The sequence below is a fragment of the Heteronotia binoei genome, chromosome 6 (assembly GCF_032191835.1).
Source record: "Heteronotia binoei isolate CCM8104 ecotype False Entrance Well chromosome 6, APGP_CSIRO_Hbin_v1, whole genome shotgun sequence".
Lineage (NCBI taxonomy): Eukaryota > Metazoa > Chordata > Lepidosauria > Squamata > Gekkonidae > Heteronotia > Heteronotia binoei.
The window spans coordinates 37437116-37449451 of NC_083228.1; the positions used below are offsets into that span (position 1 = coordinate 37437116).

Consider the following 12336-nt stretch of genomic DNA (forward strand, 5'->3'; position numbering starts at 1 on the left):
TCTGTAATCTCACAGCTTGCTGCCCTCTAATACAAAAGAAAAAAAAGGAATATAAATCCAACAAAAAAATCTAAGTAGGTACTACGAAGTTAAGCAGTAACAATGTTAAAAATGAATTAAACAAAATAAATCAATTTATGGTACACTACTTTTAAAATACACATTAAAATATAGGCCTTTAATTTAGTCTTCAGATAGAAACCGCTGGACTAAGTAGTCCTTATTGTAATAGATAATACAAACAAATATCCACAGGCTGCCCTTGAAGACAACCCAGAAACTAACTAGCTGTTCCCTCCAATGAATTTCATTGCCATTCTTCTTCAGCTTACAAATACCAGGCTGTGAACTGTCAGCTAAACAGGTGGTATGTAGTAGTTTTGGAGGAGTATGCCTTTTGTTTCCAAGGAATCTGATCTCCTCCATTAGTTTCTCATCTGATGCAATGCATTGTACACATGACTGACATCATTCTGAATGACTATCAACAACTTTTTGAATGTCCCTGAGGCCATTCATGTATAGTCATTTGTGGTGTTATCACCCTTGACAATTCAGAGGATAGTTTTACGTGCATATAGAATTGTTCTTGCAAACAACTTATTTTGAGAACTGAAAATTGCAGGAATAAACTTCATATGAAGAGATGTTAATATGTGCAAAATGGAATATTTGGGAATTTACAGACTGATATTGAGCAAGAAAACAGTGTTGCCACTGGAGTGCACACCCTGAAATAATAATATGTTAGCACTGGGTGTGTGAGGGGGGAACAGGTGCATGAAAGAGACTGTAGGTATATAAAAAAGGTTGGTAGGGAAGCAATGGCAATGAAACTTTCAGAAGGTAGTTGTCTCTGTCCTGCTCCTGTTAACAGAGGATTATCAGCTTTTCATTTCTTCCAGCACCTGGTCTCCTTCCAGAGCAACTAGTCTACTCCGGTAACGTCTTATGTTTGATTGATACAGTCTTTTGCCACATAAGAATGGTGCAGTCATCTCATGGTGATCCTTCTAATGTTTTGACAAATCTTTGGATGCTAATATTGTAAATGCCTGCTTCTTTTACAAATGGATGAAATATTATGTTTGATTAAGGCTTTACAGAATAAGTCTGCATCTAACTTAAGATGAAAGCAATCATCTCTAGTTTATAATAGGCTGGATAATAACTCTTTCACAGTTCCATCCTCTGCAGAGTTACTTTTGCTGAAACTGATTGATTTTAATGAGTTTAGCCTGAACTAACTCTGCAAATTTGGATCATACTGTGACTGTTTATATAGTTGGAAGTCTTATGTAATGACGGCAGTTTTAACAGGACAGTTTACCAAACCAAACATAAAGACATGTATTGCACTTTTAGAGCATCTTTACTATTATGAAATTTAAGAGTCAAGATTAGACCTTCTGGCTCAACATGTAATTTATCCACCAAAAACAGCTGCAGGGACAACTGATGCAATGTAAGTGAGAGATATCACTGGGCAGTTGTCATGGCATCAGTGGCGGACTGGCCAGGGTGCCAGCTTGCCTGATGGCATGTGGGCCCCCTTAAACATTAGACAATAGGTTAAAAATGTTAATGACCTTTTAGTAGCTTGAAAATATAATAGAAGTTCCAGTATTACTGTAATGCAACTAAAATTTACATTGTATTTAGGGTTGCAGCCTCCAGGTGGGGCCTGGGGATCTCCAGGTGGCAGAGATCACCTCCCCTGGAGAAAATGCAATCTGTATTTCCATATAGTATCTACTGTATACTGCCAGTAATATGTACAATATATGTACACTGTAATTACTAAAAATATGTTTATTTTGCAAATTTAATCGTACCTTTTTTCCACTTATGTATTTTTTGAAAATTTTATTTATTTCTTACAAAAATGGAATGATACCCTTATGGTTGTGAGTGGGCCCCCTATGTCTCCTGGCAACCAATATTTTTAGACCCAGTCTGCCACTACATGGCATTATGGCCTTTTGAAGAACCCACTATTATGAAGCAGCACTGAGTGCAGCTTGTGCTTTTCCTTGTATGGTGGATTGGGCTTGCCTGAACCTCATGCTACCCCTTTTCTGATAGCTGAGGGGGAGGGATGACATTGTCCATTGTTGACACACCTATTCGAACAAGCAGTTAGGAACAGTGGCCTCTGCCTTGAAGAAGAGGGTAGGTGACAAGTGGTCTCTGCAGCTACCCATGCTGGTGGCTGCTAAATGCTCAGGTGTAGGGTTGCCAAGTCCAATTTAAGAAATATCTGGGGACTTTGGGGGTGGAGCCAGGAGACTTTGGGGGTGGAGCCAGGAGCAAGGAAGTGACATCACTTCCAAGTCAAAGGTCAAGTGATGTCACTTCCTGAGCTTCACTCCTCTATATCACTTCCAGCACACTGCATCAAACCCCACCTCTAAAACCCTTCACGGGGGTTTAGGAATCCTAATTTCTACATCACTTAAATTGAATGTGTCCATCTAAAAAATTCAAACCCATGGGCAATGGCTATCCTCCTACACTTCAAAATGGGGTCTCTTCTAATACTAAATGTATATATCCCTCCCCAGCAAAAATGATCAGATATAGCAAGGTGCTGTAATTAATCTGAATTGTTTATTGAAGAACTTTTATTAGATACTCCAGCACACCTGATTCTTAAGGGGGGGGGGGAGAGAGACTTTAGTGCTAGACTCAATTCAAATGATAAGATTCTAATTGACAAATTTGGATGAAAGCTTGCTAAATAATGTCACTTAATTCAAAACAGATATGGGCTTCCCCCTTAAACAGTGGAAGCCATTCCCAACCTAGTAAGACTTAGTTACTGCTGTCTTCTCAGGTCAAACACAATTACAAGGCTAAGTAGCTCTATCATACCTCTGGTAATTCTGTGGTCAGGTATTTCTCAGTTGCATTCCCTTTGCCACAAAAAAGAATTTGTTGCTCTTTATGCTTCAGGAACTTGGCAATTTGGAAGCTTAAGATAATTCACACCAGAGAAAATTCTTATATGCACACTAGAGCATATTATGTCCTCCTCTATGTCTAGCAATTGGGAGTGGAGGTTTGCATATATCACCCCTACCAAAAATCCTAATAAGCAGCTCTGGTTACCATCATGTAATAGAATAGCTCTAGGGTTGCCAGGACCTGTCACTGACCAGAGGCAGGAGTAGGGTTGCCAGCTCCAGGTTGGGGTATTCCTGGAGACTTGGAGGTGGAGCCTGGGGAGGACACAGAACTCAGGGGATTACAATGCTCCCAAAGGCCACCCTCCAAAGCATCCATTTTCTCCAGTAGAAATTGACTTTGTAATCTGGAGATATGCCATAATTCCAGGAAATACTTTCAAGTATCAGTTATTCATCTTTCCATTTAGTGGGATTAGAAAAGAACACAATATCAAAGCAATATCTGCAGTACTGCATTTAGAACACCTGAGACTCAGAAGCAATGTTCCCTCTAAGCTGTGGGGTCATGTGAGCAAAAAATCTACTTTGTGAGCTACTGGCATTGAAGTCATGAGCTCCTGCATAAATTAGTTTCATGTGGGGCCATTTTTCCTGAGCTAAGACAAAAATGTGTGAGCTGGAGACTAAAAACTGAACTAGCTCACACTAACTCAGCTTAGAGGAAACATTGCTCAAAAATATGTTTAAATGTCATCTAGAACCAACATATTCATAATGCAATAAACTATATTGCTTCTTTTTCACAAAAAATACAATTCCTGTCAAACTATCTGATCTTTACCTGGAAAATCCCTCCCCCCAGTTGTTATAGGATTGGTTTGTTTGGTGTGTTTGTTGTGATAAAAAAAAACCCTGCTATATCTTAAGGGGGGGGGAAGGAGAGCAAGATAATTAACTCAGCTAAACAATGCTAGCAAATAAAAATAGGTTAGTTTAACACCCATTTTCTCAAGTGAAAATGACTTCTGTAATCTGGAAATGAGTTGAATAAGTATGCTTGCACATGAAAAAATATACCTTGAATTAAACGTTGTTGGTCTTAAAGGTGCCACTGGGTTCAAAGTTTTAGCAAGGTTTTAAAAATTAAGACAAATTTCTTCAGAATGTTCCAGACACCCGGGCCAGCATATACTAAAGTTAAGCTGAACATGGGGTAGCCAAAGGCAATAAAAGCAGAGGAGGCAATAAATCAGATAAGACAATGAAAAAATAAACAGTCTCCACAAGAACACAAGGCTGGGACTGCGCTTAGCCCAGCCCGGCTGAAAAGCACATAAAACGAAAACTTAAGCACTCTAAACCAATACCTTAAATCATTGTAGAAAGCACCTTAGTAGCAGAGCAAAACAGCGTCAGAAGATTACTCCTTGCCTGTACACCCACCCACTGCAATTCCTGTTCTGGAAGAGAGGCTTTTCGTCTTAAAAGCAAAGCAACCCCAAAAGTTCTCAATAAGTATTCTACTGCAAAGTTCTGCAGAAGTTGCTGCTGACAGGTTGAGGGCAAGGCAGTTTATCAGTTCATGCATCATTCAAAATCTCATCAAGAACACCTCATGCCTTTCTGTTCTGTAGTGAAGGCACAGGGCAGGTTTGTGTGAGGAGAAAATGTTTGCTAGATCTCCCCTCTCTCGGTGCCTGGAAGGAATGTTTATTTACACACCAACCACCGTTTGAGCAATGAGATCTACAAATCGCGCAGGCTCTACAAATCTTCCTTACTAACAGGACAGGACAGACACCCCCCCCCTCCCTTCCCTTCTTTTTAGGCTCTTTCTTAGTATGCCTGGGTGATGACTGGACTCCAGTGCCGAGCCTTCGGTGGGTGCAGGGAATCAGGCAGGCTCTCTCCAGGAGAGTGGCATGAAATTGGAGCCGTTCCCCTCCCCCCCTCCCGCTTCTGGACTTTTGAAGAGCGGGGGAGGAGGCTATAAATTCTGGAGTCCCCCGCCAGGGCGGGGGGGTTGGGAAGCCTACTCAGGTGGGTGATCAAGAAACACTAGTGAGTAGGAGCAGCATTCATTCCTCACTTGCCTATTTTTGCTGTATTTATCATGACCATGCCTGGAAGGTCCCCACATCTGGCCAGGGCTGAAATAATGGGATGGTAATTTTATCTATTTTACTGGTCCTGTTTCCCTAACTGAAAATGCACCACCCCAGGTGGTTTTAGTGCTAGTAGAGAAAAATAAATAGATAGGAATTGGCTATGTGCCTGTCTTTTTTCCTTTTAGAGATGCTAAAAGCACAGGGATGGGAGCATTTTTAATCAGGGAAATAGCGCAAAGAAAGAATTAAAGCCCTGTCCCATTCCCAGCATTTCTCACTGTATATTGTGCATCCTGGGTCTGTTTTTCATGGCTAGATTAAACATAGGCCTATTATCATAAATCTTGAACATCAAGTGTAATTTGGACCCAAAACTTACTGAAATCATTTAGGAACAAACTAAATGTTGTGACTGTGAACAGCAAAGTGACAGAGAGTGATTTCAGTTTGCACTGAAGACCAATAAAGGAAATGGAGAAAGAACCCTTTAACTATTTTCTTGCTGTTCGTTTCTGCCCTTCCCTGGCTGTTATTTTCTCACCGAAGGCTAAAGTCCCCATATCTTTTATCTGATTGGTGGGATGAAAGCCTGTAGGTGGGGCAGTTTGAGAAGACAAATGGCTTGTAAGGAAAGACTTCAAAATTCCCTTTCCTCCACACTAAATAGCAGGTAGCTTGGGTGGTAGGCAAGTAATGAGTGGATTTTCAGAACCCAACAGTATATTACACAATTGGAAGACACGTGTATTTATTGCAAATGTTTCTAAATGGGGTGCATACTAAGGACTAAAGGATGGGGTGTTTGATCCTTTCCCACATACTGTACAGTTACTTCTTGAAGCACATGGATGATCTTTATTGTTGGGCAAGAACAGAGAAGGCAACTCATAATGATACCACCATTATGGAACTGCATCCAAAATGGAGGCATGGCTCTTGGCCTTTTGGGGAAATGGGTGATTTTTTAAAAAACAGTAATTTTTTTAATCTAAGATGTAGTTATAGGTCTTGTATGAACTAGAAGCATTTAATAGCACTATTATAAGAAGCCATAATATCTGAATTAACTCTTTGTGTAGAGTATGTATGTAAATGTGGTATTCTTATAATAAACATGTCTGCCTGTTTGTCAGTTCCTTCCTCTAGGAAGCTTTTACCTATGAAAATCAAACAACACCTTATTTAATACAGAAACAAAATGTGGCAGTTCCTTTTGGTGTTTTATGTGATCCAAGGAACTGTGTCTTCAGAATGCGATACTACAGATGTGAATCCTGAAGTATACATGAATATTGTAAGTTTTAATTTATTATTGTGGATAAGCTAGATCAGGGTGTTGAATTCATTTGTTATGTGGGCCAGATCTGACATAAATGGGACTTTGTGGGGCTGGGCCATGTAATGCCAGGTAGTGGAGATATAAACTTTATAAAGGATACAGGTAAACACAATTAAAGATATTATTTTAAACTTAAAGTACAAACACGCTTAAAAGATTAGCACTCTTGCAATATTTTGCAATATAAATGAAATGAAATGTTTATTTAATGTTTAATGTGAAATGTTTATTTACAAATCAAATGAAACGAAATGTTTATTTAATAGTCTTTGAAAACTAACACCTCTGAATTATTGCATCATATCAGGTGCAGAGGAAAACCCAGATAGGCAAACTGGAGAACCAGCAAACCCTTTCCCCAGCCTCCTCTCATGCTCAAGGACTAGGACCCAAGGGAAAACATGAAATGGATGGGCATTGAAAGCTTCTCCCCACTTCCAGGTTTACTCAGAATAGTGGTGACTCGCTAGGCAAGGTTTATCAAATTATGCATGGGATGGAGATAGATAGCAAAGACAAACTTTCTTCCCTCTCCCCAAATACTGAGAACTTGAGGGCATAAGCAGCCAGTTCAGGACAGACAAAAGGAAATATGTCTCATATTTAATTATTTCATAGATTAATAAAATTAACAACAACCTGCAAAAACTGCCCTTGAAAAGCTTCTCTGTGACAGACTGCATTTAACAACAAATTTCCCACACAGCAATTTCAGAAATCTGGGAAGTGGAAGGGAGAGCCTGAGTGGCAGGGTTTTTCCTCCCCCCTCCCTCTTTGGCCAGCACCAGCTGAGAACTATACCTTTAGCTGACTTCAGAAACACCTTGCTAAAGCACTTGCTGGGATCGTAAATCAGAAGGAGCCTGGTGCAAAATGGAGAGCTAATCAGCAGCCGCTTGTTTCAAAATGAGATTGCTAATTTGGTAACATGCACAGCAGAGGGAAAGTAAAAACAAGCCCCAACAACACATTGCAACTAAAAGACCACATGGTTCTAAACTTCAGCCTCGGGAAGAACCATCTCCTTCTGGATCTTGCTCTGTTTTCTGAAGAATCCCTTCTCCCTTCTAAGAAGTGAAATAGAATTTTCTTGGTTTTAAGGGACTAAGACTTTGCTCACTCTGATGTGCTCTCCCTCCCTCCTTTTCCCAAAGGAGAAGGGGAGAGGAGACTCAGCCAATGGAGGAATGGAGGCTTTTCTTTTCATCTCAGTCACACAGACAAACAGACATCAAGTCTCAAAGTAAACAGCAGAGCAGAACAATATCCCATCCCTCCAAAGAAGAAAGTTTATGCCTGATAGAAAACTTTCATGGTCTTAAAGAGGTGCCATAGGACTGATTCCACCTTTCTCTTGCACGCGTTTCTTTCCCTTCCTCCTCCCCTTATTCCCATAGGAAGAGGGGGGAGGAGACTCAGCCAATGGAGGAAAGGTAGGTGTGGCTGCGGTGTGATTGAGGAGCCCCAGGAAAGCAATCTGTGATGTCACAGCAGCCCCAGAGAAGAAAGCAAGATTCTACTGCAGGAAGGAGTCAGCTATCAGGAGCCAGAGAGGAACCCTGCATGGGCCACATATGGCCCACAGGCCATACATTTGACACCCCTGAGATAGATGCTTCAGACCTTAGTAAACAATATTATAAACTGAGACTTCAGCATTTAAATGGGGAAGTTATCAAAAATGGTTTGATCTTCTTTCATTCATCTATCTCGCCTATCAATAATACTAATAAAGATGTCCTAGGAACTTCAAACACTTCATTCCTTCCTTCCTTCCTTCATTCTTTTCTATTTATAGCCCACCCTTTCCGGAATGGGCTCTGAGTCGGTGACAACAGTCAATAATACAAGGTCAAAATCAGATACATATAATAAAACAATATTTACTTTACTTTATTTGATCTATATCCCGCCCTCACAGCGGCTCACAGCATAAGACTACAACAAACAATTAAAATCCATACAATATTATAAAATTTCACATTCAATAATTAAAAGTAAAAAATGATTTGGTGCTAGCCTCTTTGATGTTGTATAACAATCTAGCCTCTTTGATTGTTATATAACAATCCAAAAAACAATATAACTGTCTAAGAACAAACTCAAATTCTGCAGTTGGTGGTATCAATTGCCTCCACTCCTACATGAGAAGCACTGTCATATATTGCTAAAACAACAGAATCTCTGTGTGTATCATCTTGTGTAACAATTTTGCTGTACATGCATGTGGTGAAATAAGTGCACATGATTTTCACATATGATAATACCTAATGCAAGTCTCATGTTTCTGCACTGAAATGTTTTCTCCCTCTTGTCATTTCCAACAATTTTCTCTCTCTTGTCTTTTGATAACTTTCTGATCCTTTAATGACTTCTTACAGTTCTCCTGAGACATTTATTTTCTAAACATCAGCCCAAGAAAGTTCATGGGTATTGACTCCATTATGAATAGAAGAACCTCAGCTGCTTCAGCAAATGGATATTACATAACAATACATTCAGTTACCAGCAAGTAGCTTGTTTCTGCTGTTACTAGAAAATTTGTCCATCACATTTGAACTACACCCCCTTTTAAAGAAAACAAATTTTTTTTGCAAACAAATTTTCATAAACAGTTTTAGTTCTTTATTGAAAAGGGGTAACGTTCTCTAGATAATTTAGGCATCATTTTGTGATCAATATAAGAAGGTAATGTTTTCCAACTACTTATGTCCTTCAATAGAGTGAGATTATCCGGCATGAAGGATACCCAGCTGAAGAATATGAAGTGATAACAGATGATGGTTACATCCTCACGTTAAACAGAATTCCTAAAAGACAAGAGTGGTCACGTAAGTAATTATGCTTGATCTGGAGCTTTATTGATACATGGAATAAGCTTGAGGAAAAAACTGCCATACTATTTGCATAGGGCCTGTTCTTAAGTGTTCAATACTGAGAACACCATGTGCAAATGGTGCAAATTGTAGACCCACCCAGTAGTGCTCTATTCCTGTAACTCTTCTACCTCAGTAAAAGGACTGGCTGGTACAATAAGGATCTATATGCACTTTCATGAGACTTTAAGTATCATTATTCTTCAGTCTCTAGTTAAACAGCCAGTGTGGTGTAATTTTGGAAGGGGTGTTGAAAGACCTGAGTCAGATTGAGGTGACAAGAGAGGAGGTCCTACAACTGATAGACGAATTAAAAACTAATAAGTCACCAGGTCCGAATGGCATACATCCAAGAGTTCTGAAAGAACTCAAAGGTGAGCTTGTGGATCTCCTGACAAAAATATGTAATCTTTCATTGAAATCTGCCTCCACTCCTGGGGACTGGAAGGTAGCAAATGTCACCCCCATCTTTAAAAAGGGTTCCAGAGGAGATCCGGGAAATTACAGGCCAGTCGACTTCAATACCGGGAAAGTTGGTAGAAAGCATTATCAAGGACAGAATGAGCAGGCACACTGATGAACATAAGAGAAGATCTTGCCTCAACTAACCTGTTACAGTTATTTGAAGGGGTGAACAAACTTGGACAAAGGGGACCCAATAGATGTAGTTTACCTTAACTTCCAGAAAGCTTTTGATAAAGTTCCTCATCAAAGGCTCCTTAGTAAGCTCGAGAGTAAAAAAAAAAGACAAGTCCTCTTATGGATCAAAAACTGGCTAATTAATAGGAAGCAGAGAGTGAGTATAAATGGGCAATCTTCACAGTGGAAGATGGTAAGCAGTGGGGTGCCGCAGGGCTCAGTACTGGGTCCCATGCTCTTTAACTTGTTCATTAATGCTTTGGAGTTGAGAGTAAGCAGTGAAGTGGCTAAGTCTGCAGATGACACAAAATTGTTCAGGTTGGTGAGAACCAGAGAGGATTGTGAGGCACTCCAAAGGGATCTGTTGAGGCTGGGTGACTGGGCGTCAATGTGGCAGATGACGTTCAGTGTGGCCAAGTGCAAAGTAATGCACATTAGGGCCAAAAATCCCAGCTACAAATACAAGTTGATGGGGTGTGAGCTGGCAGAGACTGACCAAGAGAAAGATCTTGGGATCATTGTAGATAACTCACTGAAAATGTCAAAGTGTGCGATTGCAATAAAAAAGGTGGAAGCCATGCTGGGAATTATTAGGAAGGGAATTGAAAACAAATCAGCCAGTATCATAATGCCCCTGTATAAATCAATGGTGCAGTCTCATTTGGAATACTGTGTACAATTCTGGTCACTGCACCTCAAAAAGGATATTATAGCATTGGAGAAAGTCCAGAAAAAGGCAACTAGAATGATTAAAGGTTTGGAACACTTTCCCTATGAAGAAAGGTTAAAACGCTTGGAGAAACGTCATCTGCGGGGTGACATGATAGAGGTTTACAAGATTATGCATGGGATGGAGAAAGTAGAGAAAGAAGTACTTTTCTCCCTTTCTCACAATACAAGAACTCGTGGGCATTCAATGAAATTGCTGAGCAGTAGGGTTAGAACAGATAAAAGGAAGTACTTCTTCACCCAAAGGGTGATTAACATGTGGAATTCACTGCCACAGGAGGTGGTGGCAGCTACAAGCATAGCCAGCTTCAAGAGGGGTTTGGATAAAAAAAACCCTAATCTTTCTTCTAATTGAGGGCTTGAAGTAATAGAGCTCAATTAGGTAGTGGTGTACTGGTTAAGAGTGGCAGACTCTTATCTGGGAGAACTAGCTTTGATTGTCCACTCCTCCACATGCAGCTGCTGGACTGACCTTGGATCAGTCATAACTCTTTCAGAGCTGTTCTCTCAAGAGCAGTTTCTGCCAGAGCTCTCTCAGTCCCACCTACCTCACAGGGTGCCTGTTGTGGGGAGAGGAAGGCAAGGCAATTGTAAGCCACTTTGAGACTCCTTAAGGTAACCCCCCAACCAATCTTTCTTCTAATTGAGGGCTTGAAGGAATAGAGCTCAATTAGGTACCCAAGAGTCTGACACTGCATATTAGAGAATATCAGTAGTGTGAAGAGCATACTCCTGACATTCCATCATACCCTCATCATTTTAAAGATTTAGACCCGCTTGTGGGAAGAGTGGGATATAAATCCAATAAAATAAATATAAATAAATTTAAGAAAGAATTTTGCATAAAAAGTTTCAGAATTTGGAAACAACAGAAAGCCTGGGGAAATGTGTGGACTGGAGGGACTGGTGCATAACAGTGCAGTCCTAATCAGAGTTACACCTTTGTAAACCCTTTGATTTCAATTGCCTTTGAAGAGAGTCACTCTGTTTAGTAATGTAAATTACTTGTAGCCATTCTTACGAAACAAGCTGAATATGCTTAGAAAAATCTCCCTTTCGGGCCCCTAAAGCCGATTTTCTTTTCAACTCTTGTATATGAGATGTCCTAGTATATTAGATTTTTGCAGGGCTTTTTTTTGTAGAAAAAGCTCAGCAGGAACTCATTTGCATATTAGGCAACATCCCCTGACACCAAGCCAGTTGGAACTACATTCCTGCTAAAAAAAAAAAAGCACTATTCCAGACGATCTTAAAAGGCAGAAATCCAGACCATCTGTTGCCAATTCTTCTTTTGCAATATTTCAAGAGCATAGAAAATTACAAGAGATTGGTTGTGCAAACTAGTAGAAAATGAACATAGTGGTTTAGGAAGAAAGTGATCACTTCTGATGGAAACAATTGTTCTCTTTGATTAAATCAGTGGCTGTGTGTTTTATTGTTACTATTGAGTACTAGACTTTGTATCAGTCTCTTTTCTGCAGCCTGTGTTCCTCATGCATTCTTGCAATGCTGCTGTCTGTCCTGGAGTGTGTTCACAAGATGATTTCACAGGCATTGTGCACACATCCAGTACATAAGAAGACAAGACACAACCATTATGGGTCGAATGGCCACAAGTTTGAAAAGAATGAACCTGGTAAAATTCTATTTTAAAAAAACCAATACAGATGTTATTTACTAGAACCAAAGTGGCTTACAACATTGTCATCATCTTCATTTTTTCTTCATGACATCCC

At 39.9% G+C, this 12336-nt stretch overlaps 1 long non-coding RNA gene across 1 annotated transcript; it reads left to right on the plus strand.

The window, feature by feature from the left end:
* The first annotated feature begins 821 nt into the window (after nucleotides 1-821).
* Nucleotides 822-9300, plus strand: LOC132573661 (uncharacterized). The gene is made up of 3 exons (XR_009555556.1): nucleotides 822-941; nucleotides 6151-6311; nucleotides 9079-9300. It is a non-coding gene; the product is annotated as an uncharacterized LOC132573661 (long non-coding RNA).
* Nucleotides 9301-12336: the final 3036 nt, after the last annotated feature.